We start from the raw sequence: 18,931 nt of genomic DNA, 5'->3' as shown, positions 1-18,931 counted from the left end.
ATCTCCTTAAATATGCGTCCTAGAGCGAAAAGGACTTCAATTCGTGACCACCCCCAAAAAATCGAAAAATCCACCCAAAACCTAAAAAAAATTAAATTTTTATATGACAAACTTCTTTTGCCCATATCTCCTTAAATATGCGTCCTAGAGCGAAAAGGACTTCAATTCGTGACCACCCCCAAAAAATCGAAAAATCCACCCAAAACCTAAAAAAAATTAAATTTTTATATGAAAAACTTCTTTGCCCCATATCTCCTTAAATATGCGTCCTAGAGCGAAAAGGACTTCAATTCGTGACCACCCCCAAAAAATCGAAAAATCCACCCAAAACCTAAAAAAATTTAAATTTTAATATGAAAAACTTCTTTTGCCCATATCTCCTTAAATATGCGTCCTAGAGCGAAAAGGACTTCAATTCGTGACCACCCCCAAGAAATCTAAAAATCCACCCAAAACCTAAAAAAATTGAAATTTTTTATATGAAAAACTTCTTTTGCCCATATCTCCTTAAATATGCGTCCTAGAGCGAAAAGGACTTCAATTCGTGACCACCCCCAAAAAATCGAAAAATCTACCCAAAACCTAAAAAAATTGAAATTTTTATATGAAAAACTTCTTTTGCCCATATCTCCTAAACTAAGCGTCCTAGAGCGAAAAGGACTTTAATTCGTGACCACCCCGATAAAATTGAAAAATCCAACCAAACCTAAAAAAAATTGAAATTTTTATATGAAAAACTTCTTTTGCCCATATCTCCTTAAATATGCGTCCTAGAGCGAAAAGGACTTCAATTCATGACCACCCCCAAAAAAATGAAAAATCCACCCAAAACCTAAAAAAAATTAAATTTTTATATGAAAAACTTCTTTTGCCCATATCTCCTTAAATATGCGTCCTAGAGCGAAAAGGACTTCAATTCGTGACCATCCCCAAAAAATCGAAAAATCCACCCAAAACCTAAAAAAATTGAAATTTTTATATGAAAAACTTCTTTTGCCCATATCTCCTTAAATATGCGTCCTAGAGCGAAAAGGACTTCAATTCGTGACCACCCCCAAAAAAATGAAAAATCCACCCAAAACCTAAAAAAATTGAAATTTTTATATGAAAAACTTCTTTCGCCCATATCTCCTAAACTAAGCGTCCTAGAGCGAAAAGGACTTTAATTCGTGACCACCCCGAAAAAATTGAAAAATCCACCCAAACCTAAAAAAAATTGAAATTTTTATATGAAAAACTTCTTTTGCCCATATCTCCTTAAATATGCGTCCTAGAGCGAAAAGGACTTCAATTCGTGACCACCCCCAAAAAATCGAAAAATCCACCCAAAACCTAGAAAAATTGAAATTTTTTATATGAAAAACTTCTTTTGCCCATATCTCCTTAAATATGCGTCCTAGAGCGAAAAGGACTTCAATTCGTGACCACCCCCAAAAAATCGAAAAATCCACCCAAAACCTAAAAAAATTGAAATTTTTATATGAAAAACTTCTTTTGCCCATATCTCCTAAACTAAGCGTCCTAGAGCGAAAAGGACTTTAATTCGTGACCACCCCGACAAAATTGAAAAATCCACCCAAAACCTAAAAAAAAATTGAAATTTTTGTATGAAAAACTTCTTTTGCCCATATCTCCTTAAATATGTGTCCTAGAGCGAAAAGGACTTCAATTCGTGACCACCCCCAAAAAATCTAAAAATCCACCCAAAACCTAAAAAAATTGAAATTTTTATATGAAAAACTTCTTTTGCCCATATCTCCTAAACTAAGCGTCCTAGAGCGAAAAGGACTTCAATTCGTGACCACCCCGACAAAATTGAAAAATCCACCCAAAACCTAAAAAAAAATTGAAATTTTTGTATGAAAAACTTCTTTTGCCCATATCTCCTTAAATATGCGTCCTAGAGCGAAAAGGACTTCAATTCGTGACCACCCCCAAAAAATCGAAAAATCCACCCAAAACCTAAAAAAATTGAAATTTTTATATGAAAAACTTCTTTGGCCCATATCTCCTAAACTAAGCGTCCTAGAGCGAAAAGGACTTTAATTCGTGACCACCCCGACAAAATTGAAAAATCCACCAAAAACCTAAAAAAAAATTGAAATTTTTGTATGAAAAACTTCTTTTGCCCATATCTCCTTAAATATGCGTCCTAGAGCGAAAAGGACTTCAATTCGTGACCACTCCCAAAAAATCGAAAAATCCACCCAAAACCTAAAAAAATTTAAATTTTTATATGAAAAACTTCTTTTGCCCATATCTCCTAAACTAAGCGTCCTAGAGCGAAAAGGACTTCAATTCGTGACCACCCCCAAAAAATCGAAAAATCCACCCAAAACCTAAAAAAAATTAAATTTTAATATGAAAAACTTCTTTTGCCCATATCTCCTTAAATATGCGTCCTAGAGCGAAAAGGACTTCAATTCGTGACCACCCCCAAAAAATCGAAAAATCCACCCAAAACCTAAAAAAATTTAAATTTTTATATGAAAAACTTCTTTTGCCCATATCTCCTTAAATATGCGTCCTAGAGCGAAAAGGACTTCAATTCGTGACCACCCCCAAAAAATCGAAAAATCCACCCAAAACCTAAAAAAAATTAAATTTTTATATGAAAAACTTCTTTTGCCCATATCTCCTTAAATATGCGTCCTAGAGCGAAAAGGACTTCAATTCGTGACCACCCCCAAAAAATCGAAAAATCCACCCAAAACCTAAAAAAAATTAAATTTTTATATGAAAAACTTCTTTGGCCCATATATCCTTAAATATGCGTCCTAGAGCGAAAAGGACTTCAATTCGTGACCACCCCCAAAAAATCGAAAAATCCACCCAAAACCTAAAAAAATTTAAATTTTAATATGAAAAACTTCTTTTGCCCATATCTCCTTAAATATGCGTCCTAGAGCGAAAAGGACTTCAATTCGTGACAACCCCCAAAAAATCTAAAAATCCACCCAAAACCTAAAAAAATTGAAATTTTTTATATGAAAAACTTCTTTTGCCCATATCTCCTTAAATATGCGTCCTAGAGCGAAAAGGACTTCAATTCGTGACCACCCCCAAAAAATCGAAAAATCTACCCAAAACCTAAAAAAATTGAAATTTTTATATGAAAAACTTCTTTTGTCCATATCTCCTAAACTAAGCGTCCTAGAGCGAAAAGGACTTTAATTCGTGACCACCCCGACAAAATTGAAAAATCCACCCAAACCTAAAAAAAATTGAAATTTTTATATGAAAAACTTCTTTTGCCCATATCTCCTTAAATATGCGTCCTAGAGCGAAAAGGACTTCAATTCGTGACCACCCCCAAAAAAATGAAAAATCCACCCAAAACCTAAAAAAAATTAAATTTTTATATGAAAAACTTCTTTTGCCCATATCTCCTTAAATATGCGTCCTAGAGCGAAAAGGACTTCAATTCGTGACCACCCCCAAAAAATCGAAAAATCCACCCAAAACCTAAAAAAATTGAAATTTTTATATGAAAAACTTCTTTTGCCCATATCTCCTTAAATATGCGTCATAGAGCGAAAAGGACTTCAATTCGTGACCACCCCCAAAAAAATGAAAAATCCACCCAAAACCTAAAAAAATTGAAATTTTTATATGAAAAACTTCTTTTGCCCATATCTCCTAAACTAAGCGTCCTAGAGCGAAAAGGACTTTAATTCGTGACCACCCCGAAAAAATTGAAAAATCCACCCAAACCTAAAAAAAATTGAAATTTTTATATGAAAAACTTCTTTTGCCCATATCTCCTTAAATATGCGTCCTAGAGCGAAAAGGACTTCAATTCGTGACCACCCCCAAAAAATCTAAAAATCCACCCAAAACCTAAAAAAATTGAAATTTTTATATGAAAAACTTCTTTTGCCCATATCTCCTAAACTAAGCGTCCTAGAGCGAAAAGGACTTTAATTCGTGACCACCCCGACAAAATTGAAAAATCCACCCAAAACCTAAAAAAAAATAGAAATTTTGTATGAAAAACTTCTTTTGCCCATATCTCCTTAAATATGCGTCCTAGAGCGAAAAGGACTTCAATTCGTGACCACCCCCAAAAAATCGAAAAATCCACCCAAAACCTAAAAAATTTAAATTTTTATATGAAAAATTTCTTTTGCCCATATCTCCTAAACTAAGCGTCCTAGAGCGAAAAGGACTTCAATTCGTGACCACCCCCAAAAAATCGAAAAATCCACCCAAAACCTAAAAAAATTTAAATTTTAATATGAAAAACTTCTTTTGCCCATATCTCCTTAAATATGCGTCCTAGAGCGAAAAGGACTTCAATTCGTGACCACCCCCAAAAAATCGAAAAATCCACCCAAAACCTAAAAAAATTGAAATTTTTATATGAAAAACTTCTTTTGCCCATATCTCCTTAAATATGCGTCCTAAAGCGAAAAGGACTTCAATTCGTGACCACCCCCAAAAAATCGAAAAATCCACCCAAAACCTAAAAAAAAATTAAATTTTTATATGAAAAACTTCTTTTGCCCATATCTCCTTAAATATGCGTCCTAGAGCGAAAAGGACTTCAATTCGTGACCACCCCCAAAAAATCGAAAAATCCACCCAAAACCTAAAAAAAATTAAATTTTTATATGAAAAACTTCTTTGGCCCATATCTCCTTAAATATGCGTCCTAGAGCGAAAAGGACTTCAATTCGTGACCACCCCCAAAAAATCGAAAAATCCACCCAAAACCTAAAAAAATTTAAATTTTAATATGAAAAACTTCTTTTGCCCATATCTCCTTAAATATGCGTCCTAGAGCGAAAAGGACTTCAATTCGTGACCACCCCCAAAAAATCTAAAAATCCACCCAAAACCTAAAAAAATTGAAAACTTCTTTTGCCCATATCTCCTTAAATATGCGTCCTAGAGCGAAAAGGACTTCAATTCGTGACCACCCCCAAAAAATCGAAAAATCTACCCAAAACCTAAAAAAATTGAAATTTTTATATGAAAAACTTCTTTTGCCCATATCTCCTAAACTAAGCGTCCTAGAGCGAAAAGGACTTTAATTCGTGACCACCCCGACAAAATTGAAAAATCCACCCAAACCTAAAAAAAAAATTGAAATTTTTATATGAAAAACTTCTTTTGCCCATATCTCCTTAAATATGCGTCCTAGAGCGAAAAGGACTTCAATTCGTGACCAACCCCAAAAAAATGAAAAATCCACCCAAAACCTAAAAAAAATTAAATTTTTATATGAAAAACTTCTTTTGCCCATATCTCCTTAAATATGCGTCCTAGAGCGAAAAGGACTTCAATTCGTGACCACTCCCAAAAAATCGAAAAATCCACCCAAAACCTAAAAAAATTGAAATTTTTATATGAAAAACTTCCTTTGCCCATATCTCCTTAAATATGCGTCCTAGAGCGAAAAGGACTTCAATTCGTGACCACCCCCAAAAAAATGAAAAATCCACCCAAAACCTAAAAAAATTGAAATTTTTATATGAAAAACTTCTTTTGCCCATATCTCCTAAACTAAGCGTCCTAGAGCGAAAAGGACTTTAATTCGTGACCACCCCCAAAAAATCGAAAAATCCACCCAAAACCTAAAAAAATTGAAATTTTTTATATGAAAAACTTCTTTTGGCCATATCTCCTTAAATATGCGTCCTAGAGCGAAAAGGACTTCAATTCGTGACCACCCCCAAAAAATCGAAAAATCCACCCAAAACCTAAAAAAATTGAAATTTTTATATGAAAAACTTCTTTTGCCCATATCTCCTAAACTAAGCGTCCTAGAGCGAAAAGGACTTTAATTCGTGACCACCCCGACAAAATTGAAAAATCCACCCAAAACCTAAAAAAAATTGAAATTTTTGTATGAAAAACTTCTTTTGCCCATATCTCCTTAAATATGCGTCCTAGAGCGAAAAGGACTTCAATACGTGACCACCCCCAAAAAATCGAAAAATCTACCCAAAACCAAAAAAAATTGAAATTTTTATATGAAAAACTTCTTTTGCCCATATCTCCTAAACTAAGCGTCCTAGAGCGAAAAGGACTTCAATTCGTGACCACCCCCAAAAAAATGAAAAATCCACCCAAAACCTAAAAAAAATTAAATTTTTATATGAAAAACTTCTTTTGCCCATATCTCCTTAAATATGCGTCCTAGAGCGAAAAGGACTTCAATTCGTGACCACCCCCAAAAAATCGAAAAATCCACCCAAAACCTAAAAAAATTGAAATTTTTATATGAAAAACTTCTTTTGCCCATATCTCCTAAACTAAGCGTCCTAGAGCGAAAAGGACTTTAATTCGTGACCACCCCGATAAAATTGAAAAATCCACCCAAAACCTAAAAAAAATTGAAATTTTTGTATGAAAAACTTCTTTTGCCCATATCTCCTTAAATATGCGTCCTAGAGCGAAAAGGACTTCAATTCGTGACCACCCCCAAAAAATCGAAAAATCCACCCAAAACCTAAAAAAAATTGAAATTTTTATATGAAAAACTTCTTTTGCCCATATCTCCTAAACTAAGCGTCCTAGAGCGAAAAGGACTTCAATTCGTGACCACCCCCAAAAAATCGAAAAATCCACCCAAAACCTAAAAAAATTTAAATTTTAATATGAAAAACTTCTTTTGCCCATATCTCCTTAAATATGCGTCCTAGAGCGAAAAGGACTTCAATTCGTGACCACCCCCAAAAAATCGAAAAATCCACCCAAAACCTAAAAAAATTGAAATTTTTATATGAAAAACTTCTTTTGCCCATATCTCCTTAAATATGCGTCCTAGAGCGAAAAGGACTTTAATTCGTGACCACCCCCAAAAAATTGAAAAATCCACCCAAACCTAAAAAAAAATTGAAATTTTTATATGAAAAACTTCTTTTGCCCATATCTCCTTAAATATGCGTCCTAGATCGAAAAGGACTTCAATTCGTGACCACCCCCAAAAAAATGAAAAATCCACCCAAAACCTAAAAAAATTGAAATTTTTATATGAAAAACTTATTTTGCCCATATCTCCTTAAATATGCGTCCAAGAGCGAAAAGGACTTCAATTCGTGACCACCCCCAAAAAAATGAAAAATCCACCCAAAACCTAAAAAAATTGAACTTTTTATATGAAAAACTTCTTTTGCCCATATCTCCTAAACTAAGCGTCCTAGAGCGAAAAGGACTTTAATTCGTGACCACCCCGACAAAATTGAAAAATCCACCGAAAACCTAAAAAAAAATTGAAATTTTTGTATGAAAAACTTCTTTTGCCCATATCTCCTTAAATATGCGTCCTAGAGCGAAAAGGACTTCAATTCGTGACCACCCCCAAAAAATCGAAAAATCCACCCAAAACCTAAAAAAATTTAAATTTTTATATGAAAAACTTCTTTTGCCCATATCTCCTAAACTAAGCGTCCTAGAGCGAAAAGGACTTCAATTCGTGACCACCCCCAAAAAATCGAAAAATCCACCCAAAACCTAAAAAAATTTAAATTTTAATATGAAAAACTTCTTTTGCCCATATCTCCTTAAATATGCGTCCTAGAGTGAAAAGGACTTCAATTCGTGACCACCCCCAAAAAATCGAAAAATCCACCCAAAACCTAAAAAAATTGAAATTTTTATATGAAAAACTTGTTTTGCCCATATCTCCTTAAATATGCGTCCTAGAGCGAAAAGGACTTCAATTCGTGACCACCCCCAAAAAATCGAAAAATCCACCCAAAACCTAAAAAAAATTAAATTTTTATATGAAAAACTTCTTTTGCCCATATCTCCTTAAATATGCGTCCTAGAGCGAAAAGGACTTCAATTCGTGACCACCCCCAAAAAATCGAGAAATCCACCCAAAACCTAAAAAAAATTAATTTTTTATATGAAAAACTTCTTTTGCCCATATCTCCTTAAATATGCGTCCTAGAGCGAAAAGGACTTCAATTCGTGACCACCCCCAAAAAATCGAAAAATCTACCCAAAACCTAAAAAAATTGAAATTTTTATATGAAAAACTTCTTTTGCCCATATCTCCTAAACTAAGCGTCCTAGAGCGAAAAGGACTTTAATTCGTGACCACCCCGACAAAATTGAAAAATCCACCCAAACCTAAAAAAAAATTGAAATTTTTATATGAAAAACTTCTTTTGCCCATATCTCCTTAAATATGCGTCCTAGAGCGAAAAGGACTTCAATTCGTGACCACCCCCAAAAAAATGAAAAATCCACCCAAAACCTAAAAAAAATTAAATTTTTATATGAAAAACTTCTTTTGCCCATATCTCCTTAAATATGCGTCCTAGAGCGAAAAGGACTTCAATTCGTGACCACCCCCAAAAAATCGAAAAATCCACCCAAAACCTAAAAAAATTGAAATTTTTATATGAAAAACTTCTTTTGCCCATATCTCCTTAAATATGCGTCCTAGAGCGAAAAGGACTTCAATTCGTGACCACCCCCAAAAAAATGAAAAATCCACCCAAAACCTAAAAAAATTTAAATTTTTATATGAAAAACTTCTTTTGCCCATATCTCCTAAACTAAGCTTCCTAGAGCGAAAAGGACTTTAATTCGTGACCACCCCGAAAAAATTTAAAAATCCACCCAAACCTAAAAAAAATTGAAATTTTTATATGAAAAACTTCTTTTGCCCATATCTCCTTAAATATGCGTCCTAGAGCGAAAAGGACTTCAATTCGTGACCACCCCCAAAAAATCTAAAAATCCACCCAAAACCTAAAAAAATTGAAATTTTTTATATGAAAAACTTCTTTTGCCCATATCTCCTTAAATATGCGTCCTAGAGCGAAAAGGACTTCAATTCGTGACCACCCCCAAAAAATCGAAAAATCCACCCAAAACCTAAAAAAATTGAAATTTTTATATGAAAAACTTCTTTTGCCCATATCTCCTAAACTAAGCGTCCTAGAGCGAAAAGGACTTTAATGCGTGACCACCCCCAAAAAATCGAAAAATCCACCCAAAACCTAAAAAAATTGAAATTTTTGTATGAAAAACTTATTTTGCCCATATCTCCTTAAATATGCGTCCTAGAGCGAAAAGGACTTCAATTCGTGACCACCCCCAAAAAATCGAAAAATCCACCCAAAACCTAAAAAAATTTAAATTTTTATATGAAAAACTTCTTTTGCCACTTATCTCATAAACTAAGCGTCCTAGAGCGAAAAGGACTTTAATGCGTGACCACCCCCAAAAAATCGAAAAATCCACCCAAAACCTAAAAAAATTTAAATTTTAATATGAAAAACTTCTTTTGCCCATATCTCCTTAAATATGCGTCCTAGAGCGAAAAGGACTTCAATTCGTGACCACCCCCAAAAAATCGAAAAATCCACCCAAAACCTAAAAAAATTGAAATTTTTATATGAAAAACTTCTTTTGCCCATATCTCCTTAAATATGCGTCCTAGAGCGAAAAAGACTTTAATTCGTGACCACCCCCAAAAAATCGAAAAATCCACCCAAAACCTAAAAAAATTTAAATTTTAATATGAAAAACTTCTTTTGCCCATATCTCCTTAAATATGCGTCCTAGAGTGAAAAGGACTTCAATTCGTGACCACCCCCAAAAAATCTAAAAATCCACCCAAAACCTAAAAAAATTGAAATTTTTTATATGAAAAACTTCTTTTGCCCATATCTCCTTAAATATGCGTCCTAGAGCGAAAAGGACTTCAATTCGTGACCACCCCCAAAAAATCGAAAAATCCACCCAAACCTAAAAAAAAATTGAAATTTTTATATGGAAAACTTCTTTTGCCCATATCTCCTTAAATATGCGTCCTAGAGCGAAAAGGACTTCAATTCGTGACCACCCCCATATATCTCCTTAAATATGCGTCCTAGAGCGAAAAGGACTTCAATTCGTGACCACCCCCAAAAAATCGAAAAATCCACCCAAAACCTAAAAAAATTGAAATTTTTATATGAAAAACTTCTTTTGCCCATATCTCCTTAAATATGCGTCCTAGAGCGAAAAGGACTTCAATTCGTGACCACCCCCAAAAAAATGAAAAATCCACCCAAAACCTAAAAAAATTGAAATTTTTATATGAAAAACTTCTTTTGCCCATATCTCCTAAACTAAGCGTCCTAGAGCGAAAAGGACTTTAATTCGTACCACCCCGAAAAAATTGAAAAATCCACCCAAACCTAAAAAAAATTGAAATTTTTATATGAAAAACTTCTTTTGCCCATATCTCCTTAAATATGCGTCCTAGAGCGAAAAGGACTTCAATTCGTGACCACCCCCAAAAAATCTAAAAATCCACCCAAAACCTAAAAAAATTGAAATTTTTTATATGAAAAACTTCTTTTGCCCATATCTCCTTAAATATGCGTCCTAGAGCGAAAAGGACTTCAATTCGTGACCACCCCCAAAAAATCGAAAAATCCACCCAAAACCTAAAAAAATTGAAATTTTTATATGAAAAACTTCTTTTGCCCATATCTCCTAAACTAAGCGTCCTAGAGCGAAAAGGACTTTAATTCGTGACCACCCCGACAAAATTGAAAAATCCACCCAAAACCTAAAAAAAAATTGAAATTTTTGTATGAAAAACTTATTTTGCCCATATCTCCTTAAATATGCGTCCTAGAGCGAAAAGGACTTCAATTCGTGACCACCCCCAAAAAATCGAAAAATCCACCCAAAACTTAAAAAAATTTAAATTTTTATATGAAAAACTTCTTTTGCCCATATCTCCTAAACTAAGCGTCCTAGAGCGAAAAGGACTTCAATTCGTGACCACCCCCAAAAAATCGAAAAATCCACCCAAAACCTAAAAAAATTTAAATTTTAATATGAAAAACTTCTTTTGCCCATATCTCCTTAAATATGCGTCCTAGAGCGAAAAGGACTTCAATTCGTGAACACCCCCAAAAAATCGAAAAATCCACCCAAAACCTAAAAAAATTGAAATTTTTATATGAAAAACTTCTTTTGCCCATATCTCCTTAAATATGCGTCCTAGAGCGAAAAGGACTTCAATTCGTGACCACCCCCAAAAAATCGAAAAATCCACCCAAAACCTAAAAAAAATTAAATTTTTATATGACAAACTTCTTTTGCCCATATCTCCTTAAATATGCGTCCTAGAGCGAAAAGGACTTCAATTCGTGACCACCCCCAAAAAATCGAAAAATCCACCCAAAACCTAAAAAAAATTAAATTTTTATATGAAAAACTTCTTTGGCCCATATCTCCTTAAATATGCGTCCTAGAGCGAAAAGGACTTCAATTCGTGACCACCCCCAAAAAATCGAAAAATCCACCCAAAACCTAAAAAAATTGAAATTTTTATATGAAAAACTTCTTTTGCCCATATCTCCTTAAATATGCGTCCTAGAGCGAAAAGGACTTCAATTCGTGACCACCCCCAAAAAATCGAAAAATCCACCCAAAACCTAAAAAAAATTAAATTTTTATATGACAAACTTCTTTTGCCCATATCTCCTTAAATATGCGTCCTAGAGCGAAAAGGACTTCAATTCGTGACCACCCCCAAAAAATCGAAAAATCCACCCAAAACCTAAAAAAAATTAAATTTTTATATGAAAAACTTCTTTGGCCCATATCTCCTTAAATATGCGTCCTAGAGCGAAAAGGACTTCAATTCGTGACCACCCCCAAAAAATCGAAAAATCCACCCAAAACCTAAAAAAATTTAAATTTTAATATGAAAAACTTCTTTTGCCCATATCTCCTTAAATATGCGTCCTAGAGCGAAAAGGACTTCAATTCGTGACCACCCCCAAAAAATCTAAAAATCCACCCAAAACCTAAAAAAATTGAAATTTTTTATATGAAAAACTTCTTTTGCCCATATATCCTTAAATATGCGTCCTAGAGCGAAAAGGACTTCAATTCGTGACCACCCCCAAAAAATCGAAAAATCTACCCAAAACCTAAAAAAATTGAAATTTTTATATGAAAAACTTCTTTTGCCCATATCTCCTAAACTAAGCGTCCTAGAGCGAAAAGGACTTTAATTCGTGACCACCCCGACAAAATTGAAAAATCCACCCAAACCTAAAAAAAAATTTAAATTTTTATATGAAAAACTTCTTTTGCCCATATCTCCTTAAATATGCGTCCTAGAGCGAAAAGGACTTCAATTCGTGACCACCCCCAAAAAAATGAAAAATCCACCCAAAACCAAAAAAAAATTAAATTTTTATATGAAAAACTTCTTTTGCCCATATCTCCTTAAATATGCGTCCTAGAGCGAAAAGGACTTCAATTCGTGACCACCCCCAAAAAATCGAAAAATCCACCCAAAACCTAAAAAAATTGAAATTTTTATATGAAAAACTTCTTTTGCCCATATCTCCTTAAATATGCGTCCTAGAGCGAAAAGGACTTCAATTCGTGACCACCCCCAAAAAATGAAAAATCCACCCAAAACCTAAAAAAATTGAAATTTTTATATGAAAAACTTCTTTTGCCCATATCTCCTAAACTAAGCGTCCTAGAGCGAAAAGGACTTTAATTCGTGACCACCCCGAAAAAATTGAAAAATCCACCCAAACCTAAAAAAAATTGAAATTTTTATATGAAAAACTTCTTTTGCCCATATCTCCTTAAATATGCGTCCTAGAGCGAAAAGGACTTCAATTCGTGACCACCCCCAAAAAATCGAAAAATCCACCCAAAACCTAAAAAAATTGAAATTTTTATATGAAAAACTTCTTTTGCCCATATCTCCTAACCTAAGCGTCCTAGAGCGAAAAGGACTTTAATTCGTGACCACCCCGACAAAATTGAAAAATCCACCCAAAACCTAAAAAAAATTGAAATTTTTGTATGAAAAACTTATTTTGCCCATATCTCCTTAAATATGCGTCCTAGAGCGAAAAGGACTTCAATTCGTGACCACCCCCAAAAATTCGAAAAATCCACCCAAAACCTAAAAAAATTGAAATTTTTATATGAAAAACTTCTTTTGCCCATATCTCCTTAAATATGCGTCCTAGAGCGAAAAGGACTTCAATTCGTGACCACCCCCAAAAAATCGAAAAATCCACCCAAAACCTAAAAAAATTTAAATTTTAATATGAAAAACTTCTTTTGCCCATATCTCCTTAAATATGCGTCCTAGAGCGAAAAGGACTTCAATTCGTGACCACCCCCAAAAAATCGAAAAATCCACCCAAAACCTAAAAAAATTTAAATTTTTATATGAAAAACTTCTTTTGCCCATATCTCCTTAAATATGCGTCCTAGAGCGAAAAGGACTTCAATTCGTGACCACCCCCAAAAAATCGAAAAATCCACCCAAAACCTAAAAAAAATTAAATTTTTATATGACAAACTTCTTTTGCCCATATCTCCTTAAATATGCGTCCTAGAGCGAAAAGGACTTCAATTCGTGACCACCCCCAAAAAATCGAAAAATCCACCCAAAACCTAAAAAAATTAAATTTTTATATGAAAAACTTCTTTTGCCCATATCTCCTTAAATATGCGTCCTAGAGCGAAAAGGACTTCAATTCGTGACCACCCCCAAAAAATCGAAAAATCCACCCAAAACCTAAAAAAATTTAAATTTTAATATGAAAAACTTCTTTTGCCCATATCTCCTTAAATATGCGTCCTAGAGCGAAAAGGACTTCAATTCGTGACCACCCCGAAAAAATCGAAAAATCCACCCAAAACCTAAAAAAATTGAAATTTTTATATGAAAAACTTCTTTTGCCCATATCTCCTTAAATATGCGTCCTAGAGCGAAAAGGACTTCAATTCGTGACCACCCCCAAAAAATCGAAAAATCTACCCAAAACCTAAAAAAATTGAAATTTTTATATGAAAAACTTCTTTTGCCCATATCTCCTAAACTAAGCGTCCTAGAGCGAAAAGGACTTTAATTCGTGACCACCCCGAAAAAATTGAAAAATCCACCCAAACCTAAAAAAAATTGAAATTTTTATATGAAAAACTTCTTTTGCCCATATCTCCTTAAATATGCGTCCTAGAGCGAAAAGGACTTCAATTCGTGACCACCCCCAAAAAATCTAAAAATCCACCCAAAACCTAAAAAAATTGAAATTTTTTATATGAAAAACTTCTTTTGCCCATATCTCCTTAAATATGCGTCCTAGAGCGAAAAGGACTTCAATTCGTGACCGAAAAATCCACCCAAAACCTAAAAAATTTAAATTTTTATATGAAAAACTTCTTTTGCCCATATCTCCTTAAATATGCGTCCTAGAGCGAAAAGGACTTCAATTCGTGACCACCCCCAAAAAAATGAAAAATCCACCCAAAACCTAAAAAAATTTAAATTTTTATATGAAAAACTTCTTTTGCCCATATCTCCTAAACTAAGCGTCCTAGAGCGAAAAGGACTTTAATTCGTGACCACCCCGACAAAATTGAAAAATCCACCCAAAACCTAAAAAAATTGAAATTTTTATATGAAAAACTTCTTTTGCCCATATCTCCTTAAATATGCGTCCTAGAGCGAAAAGGACTTCAATTCGTGACCACCCCCAAAAAATCGAAAAATCCACCCAAAACCTAAAAAAAATTAAATTTTTATATGAAAAACTTCTTTTGCCCATATCTCCTTAAATATGCGTCCTAGAGCGAAAAGGACTTCAATTCGTGACCACCCCCAAAAAATCGAAAAATCCACCCAAAACCTAAAAAAAATTAAATTTTTATATGAAAAACTTCTTTGGCCCATATCTCCTTAAATATGCGTCCTAGAGAGAAAAGGACTTCAATTCGTGACCACCCCCAAAAAATCTAAAAATCCACCCAAAACCTAAAAAAATTGAAATTTTTTATATGAAAAACTTCTTTTGCCCATATCTCCTTAAATATGCGTCCTAGAGCGAAAAGGACTTCAATTCGTGACCACCCCCAAAAAATTGAAAAATCCACCCAAAACCTAAAAAAAATTAAATTTTTATATGAAAAACTTCTTTTGCCCATATCTCCTTAAATATGCGTCCTAGAGCGAAAAGGACTTCAATTCGTGACCACCCCCAAAAAATCTAAAAATCCACCCAAAACCTAAAAAAATTGAAATTTTTTATATGAAAAACTTCTTTTGCCCATATCTCCTTAAATATGCGTCCTAGAGCGAAAAGGACTTCAATTCGTGACCACCCCCAAAAAATCGAAAAATCCACCCAAAACCTAAAAAAATTTAAATTTTAATATGAAAAACTTCTTTTGCCCATATCTCCTTAAATATGCGTCCTAGAGCGAAAAGGACTTCAATTCGTGACCACCCCCAAAAAATCGCAAAATCCACCCAAAACCTAAAAAAAATTAAATTTTTATATGAAAAACTTCTTTTGCCCATATCTCCTAAACTAAGCGTCCTAGAGCGAAAAGGACTTTAATTCGTGACCACCCCGACAAAATTGAAAAATCCACCCAAACCTAAAAAAAAATTGAAATTTTTATATGAAAAACTTCTTTTGCCCATATCTCCTAAACTAAGCGTCCTAGAGCGAAAAGGACTTCAATTCGTGACCACCCCCAAAAAAATGAAAAATCCACCCAAAACCTACAAAAATTTAAATTTTTATATGAAAAACTTCTTTTGCCCATATCTCCTTAAATATGCGTCCTAGAGCGAAAAGGACTTCAATTCGTGACCACCCCCAAAAAATCGAAAAATCCACCCAAAACCTAAAAAAAATTAAATTTTTATATGAAAAACTTCTTTTGCCCATATCTCCTTAAATATGCGTCCTAGAGCGAAAAGGACTTCAATTCGTGACCACCCCCAAAAAATCGAAAAATCCACCCAAAACCAAAAAAAAATTAAATTTTTATATGAAAAACTTCTTTTGCCCATATCTCCTTAAATATGCGTCCTAGAGCGAAAAGGACTTCAATTCTTGACCACCCCCAAAAAATCTAAAAATCCACCCAAAACCTAAAAAAATTGAAATTTTTTATATGAAAAACTTCTTTTGCCCATATCTCCTTAAATATGCGTCCTAGAGCGAAAAGGACTTCAATTCGTGACCACCCCCAAAAAATCGAAAAATCCACCCAAAACCTAAAAAAATTTAAATTTTAATATGAAAAACTTCTTTTGCCCATATCTCCTTAAATATGCGTCCTAGAGCGAAAAGGACTTCAATTCGTGACCACCCCCAAAAAATCGAAAAATCCACCCAAAACCTAAAAAAAATTAAATTTTTATATGAAAAACTTCTTTTGCCCATATCTCCTAAACTAAGCGTCCTAGAGCGAAAAGGACTTTAATTCGTGACCACCCCGACAAAATTGAAAAATCCACCCAAACCTAAAAAAAAATTGAAATTTTTATATGAAAAACTTCTTTTGCCCATATCTCCTAAACTAAGCGTCCTAGAGCGAAAAGGACTTCAATTCGTGACCACCCCCAAAAAAATGAAAAATCCACCCAAAACCTAAAAAAATTTAAATTTTTATATGAAAAACTTCTTTTGCCCATATCTCCTTAAATATGCGTCCTAGAGCGAAAAGGACTTCAATTCGTGACCACACCCAAAAAATCGAAAAATCCACCCAAAACCTAAAAAAATTGAAATTTTTATATGAAAAACTTCTTTTGCCCATATCTCCTTAAATATGCGTCCTAGAGCGAAAAGGACTTCAATTCGTGACCACCCCCAAAAAATCGAAAAATCCACCCAAAACCTAAAAAAAATTAAATTTTTATATGAAAAACTTCTTTTGCCCATATCTCCTTAAATATGCGTCCTAGAGCGAAAAGGACTTCAATTCGTGACCACCCCCAAAAAAATGAAAAATCCACACAAAACCCAAAAAAAATTAAATTTTTATATGAAAAACTTCTTTTGCCCATATCTCCTTAAATATGCGTCCTAGAGCGAAAAGGACTTCAATTCGTGACCACCCCCAAAAAATCTAAACACCCACCCAAAACCTAAAAAAATTGAAATTTTTATATGAAAAACTTCTTTTGCCCATATCTCCTAAACTAAGCGTCCTAGAGCGAAAAGGACTTTAATTCGTGACCACCCCGACAAAATTGAAAAATCCACCCAAACCTAAAAAAAATTGAAATTTTTATATGAAAAACTTCTTTTGCCCATATCTCCTTAAATATGCGTCCTAGAGCGAAAAGGACTTCAATTCGTGACCACCCCCAAAAAAATGAAAAATCCACCCAAAACCTAAAAAAATTGAAATTTTTATATGAAAAACTTCTTTTGCCCATATCTCCTTAAATATGCGTCCTAGAGCGAACAGGACTTCAATTCGTGACCACCCCCAAAAAATCGAAAAATCCACCCAAAACTTAAAAAAAATTGAAATTTTTATATGAAAAACTTCTTTTGCCCATATCTCCTAAACTAAGCGTCCTAGAGCGAAAAGGACTTTAATTCGTGACCACCCCGACAAAATTGAAAAATTCACCCAAACCTAAAAAAAAATTGAAATTTTTATATGAAAAACTTCTTTTGTCCATATCTCCTTAAATATGCGTCCTAGAGCGAAAAGGACTTCAATTCGTGACCACCCCCAAAAAAATAAAAAATCCACCCAAAACCTAAAAAAATTGAAAGTTTTATATGAAAAACTTCTTTTGCCCATATCTCCTAAACTAAGCGTCCTAGAGCGAAAAGGACTTTAATTCGTGACCACCCCGAAAAAATTGAAAAATCCACCCAAACCTAAAAAAAATTGAAAGTTTTATATGAAAAACTTCTTTTGCCCATATCTCCTTAAATATGCGTCCTAGAGCGAAAAGGACTTCAATTCGTCACCACCCCCAAAAAAATGAAAAATCCACCCAAAACCTAAAAAAATTGAAATTTTTATATGAAAAACTTCTTTTGCCCATATCTCCTAAACTAAGCGTCCTAGAGCGAAAAGGACTTTAATTCGTGACCACCCCGAAAAAATTGAAAAATCCACCCAAACCTAAAAAAAATTGAAATTTTTATATGAAAAACTTCTTTTGCCCATATCTCCTTAAATATGCGTCCTAGAGCGAAAAGGACTTCAATTCGTGACCACCCCCAAAAAATCGAAAAATCCACCCAAAACCTAAAAAAAATTAAATTTTTATATGAAAAACTTCTTTTGCCCATATCTCCTTAAATATGCGTCCTAGAGCGAAAAGGACTCCAATTCGTGACCACCCCCAAAAAAATGAAAAATCCACCCAAAACCTAAAAAAATTGAAATTTTTATATGAAAAACTTCTTTTGCCCATATCTAAAAATCCACCCAAAACCTAAAAAAATTGAAATTTTTTATATGAAAAACTTCTTTTGCCCATATCTCCTTAAATATGCGTCCTAGAGCGAAAAGGACTTCAATTCGTGACCACCCCTAAAAAATCGAAAAATCCACCCAAAACCTAAAAAAAATTAAATTTTTATATGAAAAACTTCTTTTGCCCATATCTCCTTAAATATGCGTCCTAGAGCGAAAAGGACTTCAATTCGTGACCACCCCCAAAAAATCTAAAAATCCACCCAAAACCTAAAAAAATTGAAATTTTTATATGAAAAACTTCTTTTGCCCATATCTCCTTAAATATGCGTCCTAGAGCGAAAAGGACTTCAATTCGTGACCACCCCCAAAAAATCGAAAAATCCACCCAAAACCTAAAAAAATTTAAATTTTAATATGAAAAACTTCTTTTGCCCATATCTCCTTAAATATGCGTCCTAGAGCGAAAAGGACTTCAATTCGTGACCACCCCCAAAAAATGAAAAATCCACCCAAAACCTAAAAAAAATGAAATTTTTATATGAAAAACTTCTTTTGCCCATATCTCCTTAAATATACGTCCTAGAGCGAAAAGGACTTCAATTCGTGACCACCCCAAAAAAATCGAAAAATCCACCCAAAACCTAAAAAAAATTAAATGTTTATATGAAAAACTTCTTTTGCCCATATCTCCTTAAATATGCGTCCTAGAGCGAAAAGGACTTCAATTCGTGACCAC

The sequence above is a fragment of the Haematobia irritans genome, chromosome 2 (assembly GCF_050003625.1).
Source record: "Haematobia irritans isolate KBUSLIRL chromosome 2, ASM5000362v1, whole genome shotgun sequence".
Classification (NCBI taxonomy): Eukaryota; Metazoa; Arthropoda; class Insecta; order Diptera; family Muscidae; genus Haematobia; species Haematobia irritans.
The sequence above is the reverse complement of the archived record's forward strand: the minus strand, read 5'-3'. Positions refer to the sequence as shown.